Below are 23,257 nucleotides of genomic sequence, written 5' to 3' on the forward strand. Positions count from 1 at the left end.
GAAAATGACGTGATAAGTAAACTAAACGATAATCTATTATTACCGAGATATTTTGAAAATATCAGCAAATTTTATAGCGTCGCTTTTTTATCGCGTTATTATTCCGAAAATAGTTAATACATTAAATTTATTTAATAGTTTACAAAAAATATTTTATTTTTTTCGGGCAATAATTTCCGAGTAATATCCGAGAAAACTCTGAAAAATTAAAATATCACGAGAAATCTCCTGCCAAGAAATTGCCTGAACGAGATTTGTCACTGGCGTTGTTTTTCTCTGTTGGCCTACTTTCCCACGTCTTTTCAGAACCGCGCTACGGTACATTCGTAAGGTTAATTTCACTGAGCTAGAGCCACGTCGGTAGAACTTTCATATGATCCACCCCGTCCATCGGGTCCATTGCTTCACTTTCACTGTCGAATATGAAAATATTAATGATCTAACAGTATAGTGACCCACAACATAGGAAAGATTTTGGATGGGACATTAATACTTATTTTTTGTGGGGCCCAACTCTGTGATAATACGTAATTCAGTCCATGAATTTTACGTGCCTCATTTGGATGAAAGAATAAACTAGAAATAAAAATATTCCGAAACTCAAGTGGACCATAACACTTGAATTTAGAGGTTTATTTTATAAGGTGGGCCACGTGAAAATTGGACCAGACTGATTTTTCTAAACATGAACAATAAGAAGTTTTACACCGATGAACGGGGTGGATTTTATTCACTTTAATCCTTCTGCCCAATGTTAGAGGATGTATCTCCGGTTGGGTACGTGGGCGAAGTACCCAGGTGTTTTCCGACGTTCTTTTGTCTTTTGTAATACCCTCCGGTTTGTTTGTAAAGACGAGCTAGTCCGGCTAAGGAGACATCATCAATGCTCTGGAAAAAGGATGGTTGGCCGTATGCTGGCAACAAACCGTTTTGGAGGTGGGTTTGGTTAGGTGGGGTAATTCAGTGCAGGCCGCTCAGATGACGGGCCGGAAGACGTGTCAGCTACCGGGCTATTCACTGAGGTAAGGATCCGACCAGGTTTCAACTGCAGCCTGACCGGCAGGAGTTGGGGCCACTGTGATGTTTGTGAGAAATCAACACCGTCCATCCATTTTACCAGCTCATGCCAGGATATCACCAAAAATGGACTGTCCAACGGCGGGGCTTCAAGGGGCCCACTGAGATGTATGGGTTTTATCCACACCGCCCATCCATTTTGTTAGGACACTATAGGAAAAAAGGTTAAAAATGAGGCATATACAATGCTTAAGTGGACCACACCATAGGAAGCAACAGTGATATTGATATCTACTGTTGAAACCTTGCTAAGGCCCATAATGATATTTATTTGCCATCCACGGAGGAAAAAAAACATAATTATTAACATGATCAAAAGCTTCTTTGGTTTTAAAAAGTTACCGATGTAGGCTTTTCATCCCCTTCATGTGGTTCATTTAAGCTTTAGATTTACTTCGTATTTTTGCTTATACCCTAAAATGACATAGAAAAATGAACCTAATCTACCTCCCTAAAAATGAGACGGACCCAACAGTAAGTGAGGTACGAGATAGGAAACAGTGGAGCTTGAAGGCTGGCTCTTGAAGTTTTAAATTGGGCTAATGTTAGTTGGTTTTTCTTTAATAATAAGAATTTGAATGACATCTAGGTTATAATGGTAGGCATTTCTCTCACTACTTTTTTCCTGTGAGGTGGCTCACTTGAGTTTTGATTTGCCTCAGTTTTCGGCTCATGTTCAGCAAGACCGAAGGAGCTAAGCTCATGTGGTATGGACTTCTTGTGTATATACATTATAGTGGGCTCACTTAGTTTCTGATTAAGAGATTATAGGCAATCTGCATCTCACATTAAAAGCAGGCAGATTGCCAAGCATCACTACGACTACATGTAGTGTATTTGATTAGATCATGTGCTATCATCATAAATAGTGCCTAACCTAATCCTGCTGCCTTGAGAATAATATAGGCCTAAAATAATATTGTTTGGGTGATTATTTATTTATTTATTTTATTTTTATTTTTTGGTGTTACACCCACCCCACACATTGGCCTATGCACCCACGCCGTAGTGGATTCACCACCTATGGTACTCACACCCAAAACCTAACGTTAAAACTCTTAGAAGTCAACCACCAAAGCAAGGACTCCAACCCAAGGATTTCACCACCTAATGTTTGGTTGATTCCACAGGTCAGGCATAGCATGGAAATAATAGGATGCTAAGAAAAAGTTCATACGTCCATCTTCAAAAGACATGCATGGCTCACTTGATGAGTGTGCTGTTTTTATTTTGTGCAACCGTAATTAAATAACTTCAGTGGATTGGGCAGGTCAAACCTGCATGAAAAAAATGGACAGTTATTAAAAAAACCTAGGGTCCACCTTCAAATGATGAGTGTACTACCCTATTTTTGACCTGTGACATGCACGTTGGCAGCTTACACCCCTCCATGAATGGCTTGGATCTCCAACATTTACAAGAGTAGCCAGTTTAAATAATCCGAACATTGATTTGATTATTGATGTAGAGCGGGTCGCGGACAGTTACATGGCCAAGATGGATCAGAAAAGGTCCGGTTGACGACAGAAGTGATCCAGACCATCGAACCTTAAATAGGGCGTATCTTGCAATCCAGAATGAGTTATCTGATGTAAAATATATGATTTTGGGGTAGAACGATCTACTGAAGCCAACCAACCCCGCTACGCCGGGTTGCGCAGCCCGAAATTGTGAAAAACTCCTGAATTGACGATCGTTTCCCTGTTTTAATTTCGTTTTTACTATAAATAGTAAGTTTTAGTTTGATTATAACTCTTCATCTGTCGGGCTTTAGGAGTTACGCCCAACGTGAGAAGAGTTTAGAATAATTAGGAGAACGGTTTGGTGAAGCCAAATAGGACACTTACTATTTTTGGCCGAAAACCTTGCACACTAGTAGACATCACGACCTTCTATAAAGGGTTGTGAACTCGTTTTTATTGATCAATTAATTAATTTTGAATTTCTTGAAATTTATTTCTATTTTCTGCTTTCTTTCCTCGTGAATTCGAGAAGTCTCTGTGAGGAGTCCAGAGAAGCTCCGTGGATTCAGAGTAGTTATCCTCATCACGTTCATCCCTGTGTCAATTATCCTCAGGGTGCATCCACCAAACATCCCTTAATATATTAGAACATCCTAACTGCATTGCATGGTATTCTGGCCTTCTCATGTTCAGACGCGAACCAGTGGCGCAGCTGGGGAATTTTGTGACATGGGCCATCCACCATGGGGCTATAGTATCAAATGTTTAAACAGGTTAATTGTGGGCCCCACGATCATTTGGAGAGTTCACACCAACCAAATGAGATCCTTGACTTTTTTATCCAGACGGGTAATTGGGAAAAACTGCCACAGCTGAACAATCTCAGCTACGTAAAAGCTGTCCAGTATTGTTGATTTGAGGTATTGGACTGTGTTCCAACTCACTTGGTTCATGCGTTTTGGTCTTGATACGAGCTCATCGTTAAGTAACCCAAGCCTTTGATTTGATGGGCACATATATAGCTTTCTATTGCCTCCACAAATCTTTTGTAGGTAGAGGATAGCTGGCCTTCCTCGTTTGAACGTGAACCATTTCTAACCGTTACTGGCCATCTATCTGTTGGGACACCTATACAGGGGCTAGCCATCCACAGCACAATCTCATATCAATGGTTTGGATCACTGAAACACACCCCCACCTATACTAACCCTAGATGCATTGGTACATCTCCACTTGTTTACTTGAGCATCCAAACCGCGATATTTATTTTCTATCGTTTCCATTACTTTTAGTAAAATAGCATATTTGTAAAATATAACATGTGTGCTTATGAGGTCGGGTCAGCTAATTTGGGGTTGGATCGTGATAAAATGACTTGTGCCAGAGTCTAACCCAAAAATTGATCATGTATGTATGTGAGGCCCAAGCTTAAAACTAAGCTAAGTTAGGTTTGTTGAGTTGGGTCAGCTCATTAATTTGGAAACTTGTCTTAGGGAATCTTCAGCAGGCTGCATGCAAAATGGATTAATAGCCTAGCCACATGTGTTACTCTCCTGTTTTAAAGGAGAGCCAAAACAGCATTAAATTCTGTAATTTCCTTCCATTTTGAACACCTTTGAATTCAAGGCGCTTCTGAATGCACTTAAATTGACTAAAATCCAAGCATCCATTATTTGCAAAAGTTGTTAGCTTCATTTATGTCTGAATGTATCTCAAACACAAACTCCATTTGATAGCACAGAACACCACCCAAGTTTGTAATGTGTTGATGTAGCAAAGTTTTATGGCCCCACCATAGGGTACATGACCCCACCCTACAGTCATTTTGCCATATTTGATGTGCTAATCCACAGCTCAAGTGGACCACACCACAAAATGTGATGAGGACAATAATTCCCACTACTGAAACCTTCCTAAGGCTCGTCATGATATTTATTTGCCATCCAACCTATTCATAGGGTCACAAAAACAGGATAAAAGGGAAAACGCATTTTTTTTAGCTTGATTCAAAACTTCCATGGCCTCCAAAAAGTTTTTAATAACGGTTAAATCCCCAATGTTTCCTGCATTCTAGTCCGCTATCTGCCTTGTTTCATGATTAGGGCTCTAGAATGATCTGGAAAAATGTACGAGTAATGCGGATAGAATGCATACATCAAGGTGAGTGCGGATAGAATGCATGCATCAAGACGAGGCCGTTAGAGCTTTGCCACGTCAACTCAGTACCAACCTCAAAGCTGTTTTTTACACTACAGCAATTTTGAGTCCCCACCAACAGCGAGCTTGCCAAACATGGAATGTGCGTGTGAGAAAGAGCGATGCATGTGGTGGCGTCACTCGCGATCATTAGCAGCAGCCCGTCTGGTCCGTCTTCGAGCTGGGTCCACTTTATGAGTTGCTCAGTTTTCACGGGCACTGCGTGCAGGTGCACGTGGGTCTACTAGCACTGCTGTTTCAGCAATGTCTATGATACTCTGGCAGATAATGGTACTTGGTGTACACGCACTTAGAAATTTTACGTGACAATGGAACCGACTAAATTGTGGAAATTCACCATCGGTTGTACAGTCCCAACCTGATGATTCGTGAACGCTTGTCTGTTAAAACAAGTCCTTGATTTTTGTTGTCGTTGTTTTTCATTTCAACCGTCAAATAAATGTTCATCCACGGAGAAATAAATAAACAATTTAGTATAGTTTTTGTTCATGATTTACTTAAACTCAGTACGGTTTATTCTAAGTTAATTGGTCACGGCAGACTCCTCATCCATCACAGTACATCTTGGAAGCACCGTGATGTATGAGCTTTATTAATGCTATCCATGTTGGAAGCACCATGGATGATAATTTGTCCAGCCAGAGCTCTATGGGACCCACCATGAATGTATGAGCTTTATTCATGCTGTCGTTCTATTTTGCTAGATCATTTTAGAGCATGGCTTGTAAATGAGGCAAATCGAAAGCTTTAGTGGACCACATCACAGAAAGGAGCAGTTACAATAACACCTATTTGTTGAGGGCCTGTTTGGTTTTCGAATTACCTCAATAGTTGGCGGTAAAGAGGGCATTAATTACAATTTACTTGTAGTAGCAATGATTGGTTAAATACCGGAAAACCATTTTCCCACGATTGTTTTCCAAAAATGTAATAGTGTAGGTATAATCCAGTGTTTGGGCGTGAAATGTTATAATCCTATCAAACTGATTTTTATTGGTATGGTGTCCAGCACCTCGCCTGTACAATGACTACATACCACTATTTGATTTCTTCAACAGTAGTAACCAGAGGGTGGTTATGTTTTCTGCCCCCACTTGCTAGAGCGGTGGACGGTGGTCACCGTGACCGGTGGGACCCACTATCTATGTGGTGGACTGCGGTCACCATGACATGTGGGACCCACTATCTATGCGGTGGACTGCAGTCACCGTGACCTGCGGGACCAACGAGCTTGGAAGAGTCGGACATGCCACGCTATGGAGATCAATTTTACTGCATCTCCATCAGCACGTAATACATATCTTTTGACTCATTATTGGTCAAACACCAGAACTTCCTACTATATGATACACCTGATAATAGAATCTACCTCACATCTGGGATAATGATATGGAAAAATGTTTCAACGGTCTAGATGCAGAATAAATATAGAAAAGTGGCCTGGATGCAAAATAAAGATAGAAAGGTTGGCCCCAACAGATTGGGTGAGTTTGAGATCTCACCGTCTTTGGGCCACCAAAACATATCTGACGCGGAATCTACGTTCGGAGCACTAAATAGAGAAGCTGCGAACTCCTGACCATTCGAGCATGGAAATAGAGAAGAGGAATGAGAAGGAAAAAACAAATGAACAGAAGATAACGTTCAGCGAGCAAGCGAAAAATGAAATCTCATCTCGCCAGTCGTCGTCTACCTTAGGGCCTGAAGACACTCACTGTGACTGGTTCGATCCCGAGGTGAGGACGAGGAAAATGAAGTGGGTTTGAATTTTAACCTTGAAATAGATGGTGTATTGGAAGTGGATGTGCTCCTGTGGACCACAGAACTGACGATGTTAGTTTCGAGTTACATCGAACTGCCGTCTCTGAATCCCTACAGAGAGATATGTAAAAATAGGCGGCTCCTTTATAGTGATTCAGACGCATCAGTAATGCATCCGAATCCAGCTAAAAACAAACAATCGTCAAAAGTAATAATTACATCTTTACCACCGAATGCAAGTAAATGGAAAAACCAAACAGGCCCTGAAACTTTCTTGCACCAATTTTTATTTGCCATCCAAGTTGTTCCTAAGTTATGACAACCTATTCATAATGTTATACAGATATTGACCAAGGGAAAATGTAAAGATCAACTTAACTCAAAACTCATATTGCTCCTAAGTGGGCATTCAATCTCCATTATGTAGTCTACTTGAGCCTTGGATTTGTCTCAATTTTAAATTCTTGACTTATAATGACTCCACAAAATGGATGAGCAGCATGAATAAAACCCATTCATTATAGTGGGCCCCACAGAGCCCTGACAAATAATCTACAAGCCAGAGCAGGACAAGAGCCGACTAGAGACCTAGATCCACCAAGGCGGGTGGGATCCCTGACTGTGGGACTCACAGTGATGTATGTGCCTTAAATCCACACCATCCAACCATTTTGAAAGTTCATTTTAATGCACGATTTAAAAAATGAAGCTGGCTCAAATCTTAGGTGGCCACACGACATGAAATAGTCGTGGTTGAATCCCCACTATTAAAAACTTTATAGATTCAAGCGGAATGTTTATTTGCCATTCAACCCGTTGATAAGGTCACAAACACCTAGATGAAAATACCACACAAATATCATCTCGATCCAAAGCTTTTGTGGCTCACATGAAGTTTTTAATGGTCAGTTACCACATTTTCCTGTACTATGGTCCATCTGGAAATTAGAACTACAATTTTTGGATTATACTGGAAAATGAGCTTTCAATATGGATGGATGGTGTGGATGTAGTCATATACATCATGGTGGGCCCCACAGCCAGGAGTCCCACCTACCGACCTGGGTCTCACCTGATCCGCTCTCGAACGCAACCTGCTTCCTTGTCACTTCTTTGTCAAGGGTACATTCACACGTAATTTGAAAGCTGATTGCATCTTTGCCCTACCTGGACTGAAATCTGTATAAAATAGGGCTATGTGGAGCCCACCATAATGTATGGGTTTTATCCACAGTGTTCATCCATTTTATCATGTCATCATAATCATAATATAAGCTCAAAAATAAAGTAGATCTAAGGCTCAAGTGGACCATACCACAGCAAGCAAGGTGATAAGGTGATAATGATGCCAACCATTGAAACATTCCTAAGGCCCACCATGATACTTATTTGCCATTTAATCTATTCACGAGGGCATATAGACCTGAATGAAGGGAAAATGTAAATATAGATTGATCCAAAACTTTTGTAACCCTAAGTTGTTAATGGTAGTTTTTCAATTTTTATCATGTGGTCCACTTGAGCCTTGGATCTACATGGAAAAATGGATGAATCAATAGGTACAAAGCCCACACATGACAGTGGGCCCTAAAGACCGATTCTATCCAGGCATGGACCGGACGCACTCCACTTCTACAATTTATTCTCCAAACAGGAGGACCGCTTTGCTTGGGACGAGGACCCAAATACGATGATCGTTTGCACCATCCATTGCATGTCCACCAATTCTACGGCAGATATGACATTGGTCAGAAGAGGATTTTGGGTGATAACCCTTCTGCACGGACCTAATGCTATGGACTGCAGCACATCGTGGCGTGTACCATTCTGTCTGCATTGGAGCGGATTATTCGTTTGGTACCCATCACCATGCAGTCACTGCCGAGCTTTCCAGCTGTTTGGAAACAATCTAAGATATCATGACTTATAAAAGTGGATTGCCTGTAGCTGAGGTCACACGAGATTCGCGTACCTCCCACGTGGCCAATGATAACCCGCTGGATGTACCTGCGATGGCATGGCATGATGGATGATATCCAAATAGTTAGAAATTACTGAATATTTGCATACAACACCAGTAATTTAAAATAAATTGTCTAAACTACAGGTGCTACTTCAGATGTATGTCTGAACTAAAAATTACTTTTGTTTTGTTATTAATTTGTTTGATTGTTAGATATTTATTGGACATTTATAAAAAAATAAAATCCAATAACCTTATTTTAAAGCTTAGGTTCATCCAAATAATATAATTTTCATACTGTAACTTGGCAATAATAATTTCACAATTTAGTTGGTTAATTTCAATTAACTATTCCACGTAGTGTCGATGTGCGGATTAGCTGATAGCTTGAATAGCTATTTAGATTCTGAAGTGAGGTTACCAAATTAATTGAGGCCCACTATAATGTTGGTGTTGTATCCACACCGTACATTCATTAGGAAAGATCATTTTAGGGCATGAGCCAAAGAATAAGGTAGATCCAAAGCTTAAGTAAGCACCCACCAAAGAAAATAGTGAGAAATGAACACCTTCAATTAACGACTTCTTGGGAGCTATAAAATTTTTTGATTAAGCTGGTATTTATGCTTTTCCTTTTATCAATATAGACAAGTTTGATCCATGGTGGCCTTGGAAAGGTTTCAACCGTGGGTGTCACGGTCCCCACCAAACAGGCCCATTAAAATAAAATTCACTGCGAGGTGATTTCTACAGCTTACGAGGCAGCAATTCTTCCCTCGAACACAAACAGGACCACCCATTAAAATGGCACGCAGCACGGATTTCCCGCGAAAGCTTGGCAGGAAGTTATTACGCCGAGATGTTAGGTGGGGTCATTGTGTTTGCGAAAAATTCGGTCCGTTCATTTCTTTCCAGATTATTTCAGGACATCATACCAATTTATGGAAAAGGTTGAGAAAGGTTGCATACCGTTGAAACTTTTCCGAGCTACACCTTGATGTTTATATGCGATCCAAACCGTTTATACGGTCATTCTCACTAGGATGAAGTGAAAACACAAAAATCTTAGCCTGATACGATACTTAAATAGACGTATAAATGTTTCAACGGTCATCACTGAATCCCCACTGTTTCCTCTCGTATACCAGCCTTGAGTTTTGTATCTACCTGGTTTTTGGTCACTTGTCCTAAAATAATCCGCAAAAATGGATGAAGACATCACGGTGGGCCCCACCTAGCATCCCAGCCCAGTAACTTCCAGCTAAAGGCTTTTACAGGGAATCCGCGTCCGGTCTGCAAACATCTTCATCTTCCGGTTAGGAGATACGAGAGTCGTTAATGAAAGAATAGAATAGAGCATTAGCAGGCACACGTGCGTTCCTTCCTACACGAGGCTGCATGAATCTCTTGCGATACTTACCCAGTCGTTGGCAGGGAATCAACGTCCATCCGTGTCCCCAAAGTGGGCCGATGATTGGTACGATTCGATTCTTTGAACAACTTCGTCACGTGTAGATAGTCAATATGCAGTGCATGGACCATCAGTCTCCGCCAGAGCATCAAATTCCTTCTACTTAAAAAGTAACCGTACGAGCTTCCCTAGTGCATGACGTAGAGATCTTCCTCTCCTCGACAGAACGCCAAGACAACCGCCAGCGGCGAAGAAAAATAAAATAAAATAAAGAAATGTATAACCTTTCCGGCACTCTTTACAGCGAAATGATTAGATCTGTTGTAGCGTCTTTAATATTTGTATTTTTTGCCCTCTCTTCTATCTTTCTCTCTGTCCTCGTCTCCGGCAAAAACTTGATACTCTGGCAGAGTGCAAGGGATGATACACAACCCTCATAAATTATTAAAACTAACATATGTTACGTGTACAATTAATTCAATTAAATCGTCTAAACTATATGCCCCAGCTTAGATTTATCTTGAACTGAAAATTGCCCTTATTTGATGATTTGATAAATAGATTTGTGGATATTTATTAGACCGCCATAAATGAGAATGCCGAACGATGTTCATGAATCAGAGATAGGATTATCCAACCAGTTTCATTTCTCTGATTTTATCTAGTATCAGTCGATTCCAGAGTTTAATCGGTTTTATTTTGAGTTAATACATGTTATCTGTATTATTTTTAAGTGCCTGCGTATCAATGCTCATAGTCAGTCAGAGTATCAAATAACTCTTCCAAAATCCATGATGATATGACTGCGCACCAACGCCTCAGTGTTCTGCATTTTACTTTTTCAAATTCCCAGAGAGATCATTTGCAGACAATTTACAATATTGTCCATTTGCCCGTAAAAAGTTGGAAATAAGTGAGAGCTGCTGCGTATGTTCTAAAATTACCGAACTATCCTTCTCGTCGACGGTGCCGTATGAACCACGTGAGGGTACTACTCGGTTAATTTGGCAGACGAAGAACCACGTGGATGAAACTCAAACGAGATTGAGCCCGTTAACCATTGAAAAATCATGATCATCCAAAACTGAGTAGCCCCACCATAGGAAGCTTTTGGGTTAGAACGCCACATGTTAGTCTTGTGTAAGTTATAGTGTTGTTTACATGACATTCAATCCATCACTTGATTTCCCTCGCAGAATAAATGGATTACTAAAAATTTACGGAATTTCATAGCTTAGATGGGCCATGCCACTTTACTTTTTCATTTTCAACGTTCTTTTTACTCACTATGCACAAATCCACGCACGCACAACAGTGGAATTGCACCGGAAGCGGATTGGCTGGTTCATGTACGTACGTGTCGTGTGAGGAAATGGATTGGCTACTCCCCTTGCCAACCTGGATTGGCTGGTGGCAGGGAGCAGCCGATTCGTTTCCATCATGGGAAGACGAGCGCTTACACTTAGGGGGTGTACACGAGTCGATCTAAGTCGAACTAGGCTCAACTCGGCCTAGCCCAGTCACCGGGCCAATATATCCATTCCGAACCCGGCCCGGTCAACAATTGGACGAGTTCGGGCCACTTTCGAACCTTACAGAAAATTCATGGTAAGGGCTTTAGTAGGTAATCCGCGTCTTATTAGAAGGCCCTCGACTATTCCTTTTTGTATTTGGATGAATATAGGCCGTTCAAGTTATACGTCTGTGAGGTATATGAGTCACTATCACTTCAAAGATGGACGGTAAACTATCTCAGAAGAATAAATGAGAAAGTGACGAGTAGGGTTTTGTACACACACACACACACATCACTTGACTGAGTCGGGCTAGGTCGAGCCGAACTGGGACCTATCCGAACTTGGCCCGAACTCAGTTTCAGGTGAAGAAAATGATCCGTCCTGATCCTAACTCAGTTCCGGGTCGGGCCAAGTCGAGCGAGTTAACCGGGCTAGCCCGATTCATGTACAACCCTACTTACGCTCCTCAAGCTTCGAGTTGCACGGACGGTTCAAAGGATATCAAAGTTACACGGGCTCCACAATGATGTATTTATTATATCCACACCATTCATCCATTTTTCGAGAGCATTTTAGAGTAATATCCAAAAAATGAATCATATCTAAAGATCAACTAAACCACACCACAAATAGAAGTCGAGATAATGATTTTCACCGTTAAAAATTTCATAGGGCCCACCATAATGCTTATTTTACATCCAATTTGTTCATTACGTCACAAAGACCTGAATGAAGTAGAAAAAAAAAATGTCATATTGATCCAAAACTTCCGTAAACCCTAAAAGGGTTTCAATGGCAGACGTTCAATCCCCAACATCTTTTTTGCAGTGTGGTCCACTTGATTGATAGATCTGTTTTACTTTTCCTCTCCAACATTAAGACTAGCTCCAAAAAATGTATGGACAGTTTGTATATAACACATACCTCGTGTTGAGACCCACAAAACTCGGTGACATCAATACACCAACAATACAGCTGGTGTGGGGTAGACCAGCCCATCCGCTTTCAATTTCACCCAAATGGATATTCGGAAATCAAGAGGTCGCATTTAAACTTTTGAAAATCAGGGACAAAAAATGTTCAGATGTGTAGACTTTATATATCCACCATGCAGATGTCATTGCAGGGGAAACGAATTGGCTACAGGTATGTGTTTCATCCATGCCGTCCACCCATTGTTCCATATCATTTTATGCTATTAGCCCATAAAATGAGGTTGATCCAAATCTCAAGTGGACCGCAGTGTTGATTGAACGCCTACCATTTAAAACTTTTTGAGGCTACAAAAGTTTCGTATCAAGCTGATATATATATATATATATTTTTCCCTTCATCCAAGTCTGTATGACCTAATCAACAGGTTAGATGTTAAATAACCATTACAGTGGGCCCTATGAAGTTTTTAATGGTAGACATTCAATCACTATTCCCATGGTTTAGTCTACCTAGACTTAGATCTATCTCATTTTTGAGATCAAGCCTAAAAATTATCTTTCAAAATGGATGGATGGCGTGGATAAAACACATACATCAAGGTGGGGTCCACATAGCACTGACCACTAGCCACCTGCTGGTGGCAGCGTCACTAGCCAAACCGCGTCCCTTGTAGGTTGGACATGAACTGGCATGGTCCCCCGCCCAGCAGGAGGTTTGGAAGCTATGTACGCGCCCACAGAGACTCCCGTGAGAAATACACTCCGTACATCATCCATTTGTTCTTTAAGACCGCGATAAGATATGAGTCCAACAATCAAGCAAGTCCAAAGCTCACGTCCAACATGATGTTAATATTCCAACAAAACCGTTCATAAGGCTATAACTAATAGGATAATAACTATATTACAAATATCATCCTCATCCAAGACTTCCATGGCCCCTACAAAAGCTTCCAATGATGGGGTTCAATGCTGCTTTGTGTGGTTTGGTCCAGTCAGCTTGATTTTTGGACTCCAAACCTATTATATGGTAAGCTTGTGAAACTGGTAGAGAGAGTGGATTTCTCATCTATGAACCCTTCGTGTTTGTTTTTTTGTTTTTTTTTTTTCCCAACACACTCTCACCTCACGCACCACATACTGACACCAAAATAGGATTTCACCGTAGCTTTAACCCATAACTTCGTGTTGAAACTCTAGTGAGTTTACAGTCAGGGTAGGAGTAAAGACCCTTCTACATGGCATCCACAGGAAGGGGTGCCGAAAACTAGCGTCCCCGGTCAGCACCCAAGCTAGTTACCTAGGCATTTTTTTGTTTTCACACTGAAAACTTTTGTACCTGGGCAGAGTGTGATGGATGACATGTACGTGCGCTTGCAAAGTCACGCGTGAAATAATTAAAAAAAAAAGTCTAATTAAAATATTCGATTTATATGTTCAGCTGTTTGGGGAATCACGAAAGCACGTAGATATATTAAGCAAAGTATTTTAATTGCACAATCAAGTTAAAATATAAATATTCTGAATTTAACGTGAAAAAAAAAAACTACAGCATAAAGTAATAATAATGCACCGTGAAAATAAAATTACAAAAATAAAGATTATTTGATTTGAACAAGCCTTGAAACACCCCAAGCTAGGCCCTTGAAACCTTAGAATGAATTGAAAAGCTTTTCCATACCCTAAATTCCGATTACACCTATATATATATATATATATATATATATATATATCACAATCGAAATCGAAAACAAAACTCACACTTATGCAATTATGCTTGTGCTCGATAACACTTTGATTGCATCAAACATCCTCGATGTAATTAAGTAGAACAACAAAACATTCTAGCACTAATTATGAATTTTTTGAATTTTTTCAATAGCATCTTTGATGAGACTTTGATGACATCCAGTAGGGTACTACAAAGTACCCAACAACTAACATGAAATTTTTAAATTTTTTCGGTGGCATCGAATGGTCTGTTAATCATAATATCAACAAACCTTGTTATTGAGAGATTTGAGGCATTACCAACACCTGTTACAGGCATTTATTGTACAACTAAATAAAAACACTCAGTTGCCCTATTTCCACGAACAAGTGACCACCAATTAGAAGTTAAAATTATGCACTTAAAAAAAATTATTATTTGCCTATACATTAATTTCCACCATTTAATACCTCTAATTTAAGTTAATGTATTCTTTGGGTACGATAGGGCCTCTTGTGCTAGTCTAAACTCCGATGATAGTTTGTTAGCCTGAGGATTGTATGATATGGTAGAGTCGGCAGAGTCAAGATAGTGTATGTTGTAGGGGAAATAGGACGACCAATGAGAAAGGGTTAGGTTGGTACCTTATGCACTTCTCCAAGTCAGACGCGACTGTAGACTCAAACCTCTTGCTTCAAAGCCGATCAAGAAGTAAGGTTGAGCTCGGCCTCCCATCAGTAGGTTGGAACATCCACCAGCCTGCCCAACGCCGAAAAGGGCTCAATCGCTCACTAAGATAGTTAGGTCGGTACAATCAGGTCGGCACAACTCCAGGGCGGCATGACCCACCTTCTGTCAATTCCAATCTAATCCCAACCGCTTATAGCTAAAGGATCAGGAGTTCAACCAGGATATGAATCCGCCCGAGATCTCGGTCGGGAATCTGGGAAGATCCTCATGATGTATATGGAATTCAAATCCTACTACAACTCATCCCTGCCAAATAGGGAAATCTCTCCTAAGCCATCGCATCTCCTCATCCATAAATATGAGCACCCCCAATGATAAAAGGTATACACAATCTCTAGCCCTAAACCTTCAAAACTCAATTGAACTCAAATTCTTGACTTAAGTATTGGAGGGTCCCTGACATGGATTAGGGTCTTTCTTATCTGTTCTTTATGCAAGTTCGTGAGCCCAAGGAGGGCTAACTAGATTTTTGCATCAACAATGTATAACCATATCTCCACTATGAAATTTTCATACGAGAGATGCATTAAATGGTGTGGCTGGAATTTATTGGATGAACCTAGCCATCAAGTCATCAAGTTAGTTGCTTTAAAACTGTTGAAATATATATATATTTAAAATAATAATAAGAGAAGAAAAAGGAATAGATTTTAGTTATTGTTTTGATTTTTGTTATGCTGCGTCATGCTGTGGTTGCTTGTTTAAGCAAAAGAAAGTCCTGCATCCGATAAACGGGAGACTTGGAATTGGAAAAAAAACACACGTCAATATATATATATATATATATATATATATATATATATATAGGGAAAAGGTACTATGCGCTCGATCTCCCCACCGTGATGCGTGTCGACCATCAACACTGTGTCCCCTCTAAATTATGGGATATTCCAAAAATCAGCCGTATACGAAACTTAGGTGGGCCATACCATCTAAAATCATGTGAAGACACTGTTAAAACATATAAAAGCACTTGGTGGGGCCACCTGAGTTTTAAATGCTGCTGAAACTTGGTCTGAACCCTCATTCAAGTGGGACACACATAATGGATGGGTTGGATTTACAAACCACATCTCGGTGGGCCCATAAAATGATTATGAATGTTTTAATGGTGCACAACCCCTTCCCACTTCTGTATGTGGTGTGGCCCACACAAGTCACGAATTGACTTGATTTTTGAGACCTAGGCCCACGATGGAATGGTGCATCTGACTGATGGGGTAGATGTTCGAAACACATCACGGTGGGGCCCACACAGCTCGACCTCATGGGACGGACTCGTGAGGTCGAGCGCATGGTGCCTTTTCCCATATATATCTATATACACACACACACATACACACACAGAAACGCTCACCTGTGAACCAGTTCCTAGGTACTACATACGAACTTTTTTGAGAACTCATCATATTTGATGAGTCTCACAAATCTGAACAGTCCACATGAAGCAGAATCTCATGAAACTTCCTAGTATGAATTTTTACTTTGATCCAAAACTTCGGTGGGCCATGAAAAATGCCAAACAATTGTTATGGCCCACCAGAATCTTAGATCAGGGTGAAAATTCACCCCCTAAGGTTTCATGGGATTTCGCATCTTATGGGCCGTTCGGATTCGACACCTATGACACACGTGCATAGGTGCGTAGGTGAGCATGCCTCATATATATATATATATATATATATATATATATATATATATATATATATATATATATATATTGACACACACACACTCGCATCTTATACCGTTAGGCGCACCGTTCACCAGGATAAAACAAAAAAAAAAATTAGGCCTGCTCACTGCTCAGGTAAGCTGCACCGGGAGAACCGTTGAATGGAAAGTCCCACCGTTAAAATTATCTACCGTGGTGGGTACCCTCCCTCCAATCCACTCCCCAACACCATAGTAAATGATTTATGGGAAAATATGGACGCTTCTAACCAAAAAGCATCATACGTTCGCACACGGGATGCCTGCATTGTCTTGCCATGGACAATTCATGCATATCCAGGCACATTTTAATGCATTAGCCCAAACATGAGCCGGATTGTAAGCTACATACAGTAAAATAGTAAGGATGACGTGGACCAATCACATTTCTCGCTTGTGGCTAGCATAGGATTCGGATTCCTAAAGAATACTGTTGGAACTTTTTAAAGGACCACTGTAATATTATTTGCCATCTCACCCATTCATAAAGTGGCTCTGACCCAGATGGAGGTAAAAACACAAATATAAGCTCCATCGAAAATTTCTGTGGCCCTCACGAACTGGCGGGCGTTTAATCCCTACTATTTCTACTGGTGTGGTCCACTTGAGCTTTTGACATTATCGTGTTTGTGCTCGTACCTAATATGAGCCGGTTAAGTGAATGAACGGAGTGGATATGACAAATGCATCAAGGCAAGGCAGACCCACGGAGCTTACGGCTGCGGAATCCTGATAGCTGTGGCCCGCTGGCAATCCGTGTCATGTCGAGTACCATGGGGCTCACAGTAGAAAGGGCAAAACTGTGAATTTATTAGAAAATCTTGGCTTTCTAGTACGTGCCTTACGTATTACATGCGTATGTGGACTTTTTCAGTCGGCCATGTTGAGTTCACACAGGCCGAAGTAATCAGGACATTCCAAATTCACGTGGGCCACAACACGTGAATTTAACGTTTCATCTTAGCTATGGTGTGGTCCACTTAAGTGTTGGTTTGACTGAAAGTTATAATCCTACAGCCAGATTTCGGCAGCATACTTGATGGACGGTGTGGATCTCATGCCCCAGTGTCACTCAAGTTAGCTGTGGCCACGCCCTCCGTTCGAGAAAGCGTAGTCAGGCGAGCTCAGTCCACAGAAATCTAGAGGGTGTTTTGGCGAAAGCCTTTCGCAGGAAATCCGCGTCCAACTGCTGGAGCCATGAAAAGGTGAAAGAGCTACTTTTTGCAGATATTTTGGCATGTACGTAGAGCATCCCAAAAGACAGATGGCTTTTATTGTAATTTTAGTTTAAAATATGGGCATTTAGTTGGTTCGGTAGCCTTAACTGCACCATACATCACCTTTAAATTATAGCTGAACAGCTCAAGGAACGCGATATCGACATCCACCCTGTTTGTTAAATAGCTCATTATTCTGTACTTTTAGCTAGAAAGCTGTACATCTCTGTAGTATTTTATTACCATGAATGGAAAGAATGGACGAATCTATCAATATAGTGGGTATTACATTGGGACTCTTCAACTTTTCTCGATCGATGGGAAATTGAATGCTTTTCGGAGCGGATTAAGACAGACCCCGGACCCACACAAGAAGTCTGTATACACGGCGTTCTCCCATTTTTTTCAGATAAATTTTAGAGCATTATCCAATAAATGATGCAGATTCATTAATCAAATGTACCATACCTTATGAACAGTGGTGAATGATCATTACTGGACTGCAAAAGTTCTGGATCAGCCTGATATTTGTTTTTTTCCTTTAATCCTGCCTCATGTGACCTTACCAACAGATTGGATAGAAAATAAACATTAATAAAATATTAAAGTTCACCCTAAGAAATTTTTATTGGTAGGACGCTCATTCACCACTGTTTCCTATGGTATGGTTCCCCTGATAATTGCATCTGCTTTATTTTTGGTATATGCCCTGAAATCACGTGGGAAAAACGGATGGACGGAGTGGATACAGAATAAATAAATGAACGTGGGCCCACAGTAAGAGCCGCTCCCCATTTTAGGTGGCTGAGTTATTGAAAGCAGGACCTGTGTGATGGTTCGTCATCATTTGAAGACAGTGATGATTCGTCCTTCTCACATGTTTCACTCAATATACTGGTATCCAGACCATCCAGATTGTGGGGCGCATCGTGAATGGTGTATATGTATGAAATCACTCTATTAAAATAAAATCTAACCGTCCAATTGATGGATGTCAAATACAAATTGAAAAGTTTCAGAGGATAAATAAAGAAGTGTAATTTTGACTTATAGTGTTTAATCCACACTTGGGTCAGTGATTTTGATGGTTTACAACGCCTTATAACTAAGCCAGATTCATTAATTAAAAGTTACCTATATTTTTAAAATGTGGTGAGCTATCATAGGATTTATCGTGTGCTGCGGGGATAGGAGAGGAGCGCGAACGGGATTGTCATTAGTCGGAAGCAGAGCCGCCTGTACTCACACGTGCCGAAGAGTGAGAGAGCAAGATATTTCTTCCATTCATCACCTTGGGCCAGCGGCCATGATCTCACGCACGCGCACATGCGAAGTTGGTTCCTTTCTCCTTTACGTAACACGTGTCCATAACCCTAAACAAGATTAGTTAGACTGATTATAGATGAAAGATGCACACGATGGAGACCCTACACGTATGTAAACCTACAAGATTAGTTAGACTGATTAACGGTTTAGATGAAAGAACACGCGTCCCTTCCCCGTTGTTCTCTGCAGTATAGCCCACACGAGTTATCGATCTGGCTTGTTTTTAACTCCTGCCTAGGTCCTGAAATCGAGGGTAGACTCTGATGGACGGCTGGATTTTACGTACACAGCATGGTGGTCCCACAAGTTTCGGTTTTCTACGCGCTCGATAAAGCAGGATGAAGAGGTTTCCTGTCTCATCTCCTCGATTTGTCTCGGCATAAGTGATTCTGTACCAACACTAGGTGATCTGGACCGTTCATGTGATACACCCCACACGTGTGGGCTACGCGGTTCGCATCTTCTAGCCTAAAAATCGTGACGTTTCACTGCGGCACTAGCGTACAAAACAAATAGAGGGCTGAAGCAAACCGTCCTTGCCATCTGTTTGTTTTATACATGTTGGCCCAACAAAGAAGCGAAACAACCTGATTTTTAGGCCAGGAGATCTAGCATATCCCACTTATGGAAAGCTGAGATTTCACTTGTATCTCGTCTACGAGAACTAGCTCTTGCTTGTGATGGGTGGGGCCCACATCCAGGTGGTGATTTATCTTGTCAATGGATAGAAATCGAATACCAAAAATCATCCTTTGAAAGGTTAGAAACCGGCCGCACCCACATGGTGATTTATCTTGTAAATGGGTCGAGTTTGGGTCTTGCCTTGTTAATATCCTTTCCCATACTGACTAATAAACCTAATAAGTTGGGTTTAAGTCAAATAACAACATTTACATGGCTGGGTTAGAGAAATCACTACTTTAACACATGCATGGTTTATAAACGGGATCTGATAGAGTAGCTGGCCATTATGAGAGCCCGCGTGATGATCATATCAAGGAGCCATCGAACTAAAGCCGTGTGGAGACATTCATCCACAGTCTTTTGTGGATGAGTGAGCCAGAAAACTAGAAAACGTGGAATAAGCCGTCGACTGTTGGTAGACATTTCATTTTCTTTCTTTGCGTGCCTTGCAGTAGTATACTTTCATATTTTTGTTCTTTCTAATTATTAGAAAAGGAAAATTGGCTGTATTGATTTTGAAGTTTGGGCAAATTACCTAGAAAGTTATGGTATTCCATATATCCTAAGAATAGCCTTCTAACATCTTTTGGATATCTTGAGAGTGCAACTTGCACTTCTCTTTTGACTTATAATTATCATGGATCGTGATTGTCATGTTGTAAGGGTCATGATTTTTATGTTATATGGGTCGTGATTTACATAGGTCGTAGTTGTCATATTGCATGAGTCGTGGTTGTTATGTTATATGGGTCGCAGTTGTTGTATATTCACCACGACCCATGACAAGTACTACGACCCATATAACGTAATAACCACGACTCATATAATATGACAACTACGACCATAATTACAATACAATATGAATAACAATTCTCTTCAACGGGCACCCAGCAAGCTGAAAAAATATGTTGAGAATGTCTTGTTTAAGCCTGACCTTCTCAACAGAGTTTTTGGTCAGGCTAAAATAAGACATTCTCAATAGAGTTTTTCAGCTTGCTCGGTACCCATTGAAGAGAACTGTTATTTATATTGCATTTTAATTATGGTCGTGGTTATCATGTAATATGGGTCATGGTTGTAATGTAATGTGGATCGTGGTTGTCATATTAAATAGGTCATGGTTGTCATGGATCGTAGTTATTAACATAGGTCGTGGTTCGTATGTGAAATGGGTCGTGGTTGTCAATGTATATGGGTCATAGCCCTAAAATGACACGGCAAAAGGATGGGCGGCATAGATTATACACATACTTCAATGTGGACCCATATAGATCGTGGTTCTCATGTTATATAAGTCGCGGTTGTTACATGTTCACTTCCTTCACTACTAAATGATAGGATAGCAATTGGTACAATAACCTAAGGTCTACGATGGGGAGATCCGTTCCGTCCACCTTGTTGGTTGGCTCGCCGTGAACCAAAAAAAGTCCTGACTTGGGTAATGTCCACTTCTAACAAACATCACAGTAAGCCTACAAAGTTTCAACAGTGGATTCCATTGTCACCATTATTTTCTATTATGTGACCCACACGAGCTCTGAATCAGGCCGATATTTGGGCTCCTAAAATGACACGGTAATAAGGATGGGCGGCATGGATTATATACATACATCAATGTGGGCCCCACGAGTTTGGTCCTTAGCCACGTAGAAAAAAGGGTTCCGTACATGACACTTTCTTGGCATTAAATACGATGTAAAACCGTAAAACTACTGAAACACGTACAAGGGCATTTTGGTCCAAGTAATTTTCGGAAGCTTGTCGGAAGGCCACTCTTAGGATATATGGATGATCGTAGCTTTCTAGGTAAATTTCCCAAACGTTGAGGTCAAAGCGATCAACTTCCTATATATATATATATATATATATATATATATATATATATATATATATATATATATATATATATATATTAGATAGTAGTGTAATGAAAACGTTTTTATATTATTTATTTTGGCATGTTGCTTCTATTAGAAAGCAAAACTATGTTAAGGGAGTGACCTTGTTATGTGCATGGGCTGTGGTCATAGTGAGGCGAGACAAGCCTCTTTTATTTTTGTTTTTACTTTTATTTTTTTCTGAATAAATGGCGTCATATTCATGCATCATGGTTAGAGAGTCACCATACACTAACATAACAATAAATGATCCATCATGCATCAATGTGCCATTAATAATCCGCCTCTCGATTATCTTTATTTATTTATAAATGCTTCTCATCATTGCATTCTAGACGTATGGAAATTTGTCATTTTCTCTTTGTTCATGAAGTTTTTTCCATACTCCTCTTATAAAAACTAAAAAAGAGCAAGCTTGGTTTCGTACTGTTAAGATCGAGGGTACACTTGATCCAAGCCATCCATTATGAAGGAGAGTTATTATATTTGAGAGGAGGTAGAGCTGCCGAGACCTAGTGCATCGATGATCTTCCTTCCAGGAGTAAATATATTTTTAAGAGGGTTTCAATAACATGCTTCAACTCTCTAGATAATGTAAGAACTCTATAAGGTGGGCCTTATTGATCAATGGTCTAGATTGTCTTAAGGGTTGGATAATGTGGTTAGGTGCACCAGCGAGCCCCAATAAGTTATGATACATCTAGAAATTCGTGTAAGAGGTAAAGTGCTACAAATGTGATACGCACATAGTGTTTTAGAGGAAGATTATCAATTCGTGTGAAGCTTTGGGGAGAGGAGTTTTGATGGGTTTCAAACTCTTCACCCCTCTAACTTATATTAATAGGGTTGGGTCTCAATCCAACACCACCGACAAAAGCTTGAGCTCCATCATATTTTCTTTAAAGGGTATTAGAAAAGGAAGACCTCATTATCCCTATCTACTATAATGGCGTCCCAACCAGGTAAGTCATTTTGATTTCCACATCTGATGTACAACAAGGACCTTTTGCAATTCCGCATCAAGATCCCACAGATAATACTTTTATTATTTCTTGCTAGTTATATTTTTATTTTCTCTATATTTCTTTATTAGAACCAGCATTTTTTTAATCTCCTTATTTAAAATCATTCGTTCTCATAGTATTCATTACACAATGCCGACATTATACAACAATACTATTGAAGTTCAAAACCATTTGGACCTGATTTAGACCTAGCAATTTCTTAACAGGTCCAAAATGGATGGGTAACCTTCTATCACAATACTCATTGAATACGCTATATTTTCCATCATCAGGGCTGGCAATGGGCCAGGCTTTGAACAGGCAAATCAAAAGCAAGAGCCAACTACAACTTCTCCCGTTGCCAGACAGTTACGGCTAGAGAGATTATGCAATGAATGGTGAGAAACATAGAACTTTTGTGAACGAACCTTCCACAATAAAGTCAGCCCACGTGTCGAGTGACTGTGACAGTTAATGTTGTGGGCCACACGCCTAATATTAGAATAAGTAGATGGTCCTGCTCATAGAGTAGGCAGCATATGTATGTTGAATATGGACGTAGGCAAGTAGTTTTTTAGCCGTCTATTTCTTCCATTACCATGGGTCCACC

Source organism: Magnolia sinica, chromosome 6 (genome assembly GCF_029962835.1).
Source record: "Magnolia sinica isolate HGM2019 chromosome 6, MsV1, whole genome shotgun sequence".
NCBI lineage: Eukaryota > Viridiplantae > Streptophyta > Magnoliopsida > Magnoliales > Magnoliaceae > Magnolia > Magnolia sinica.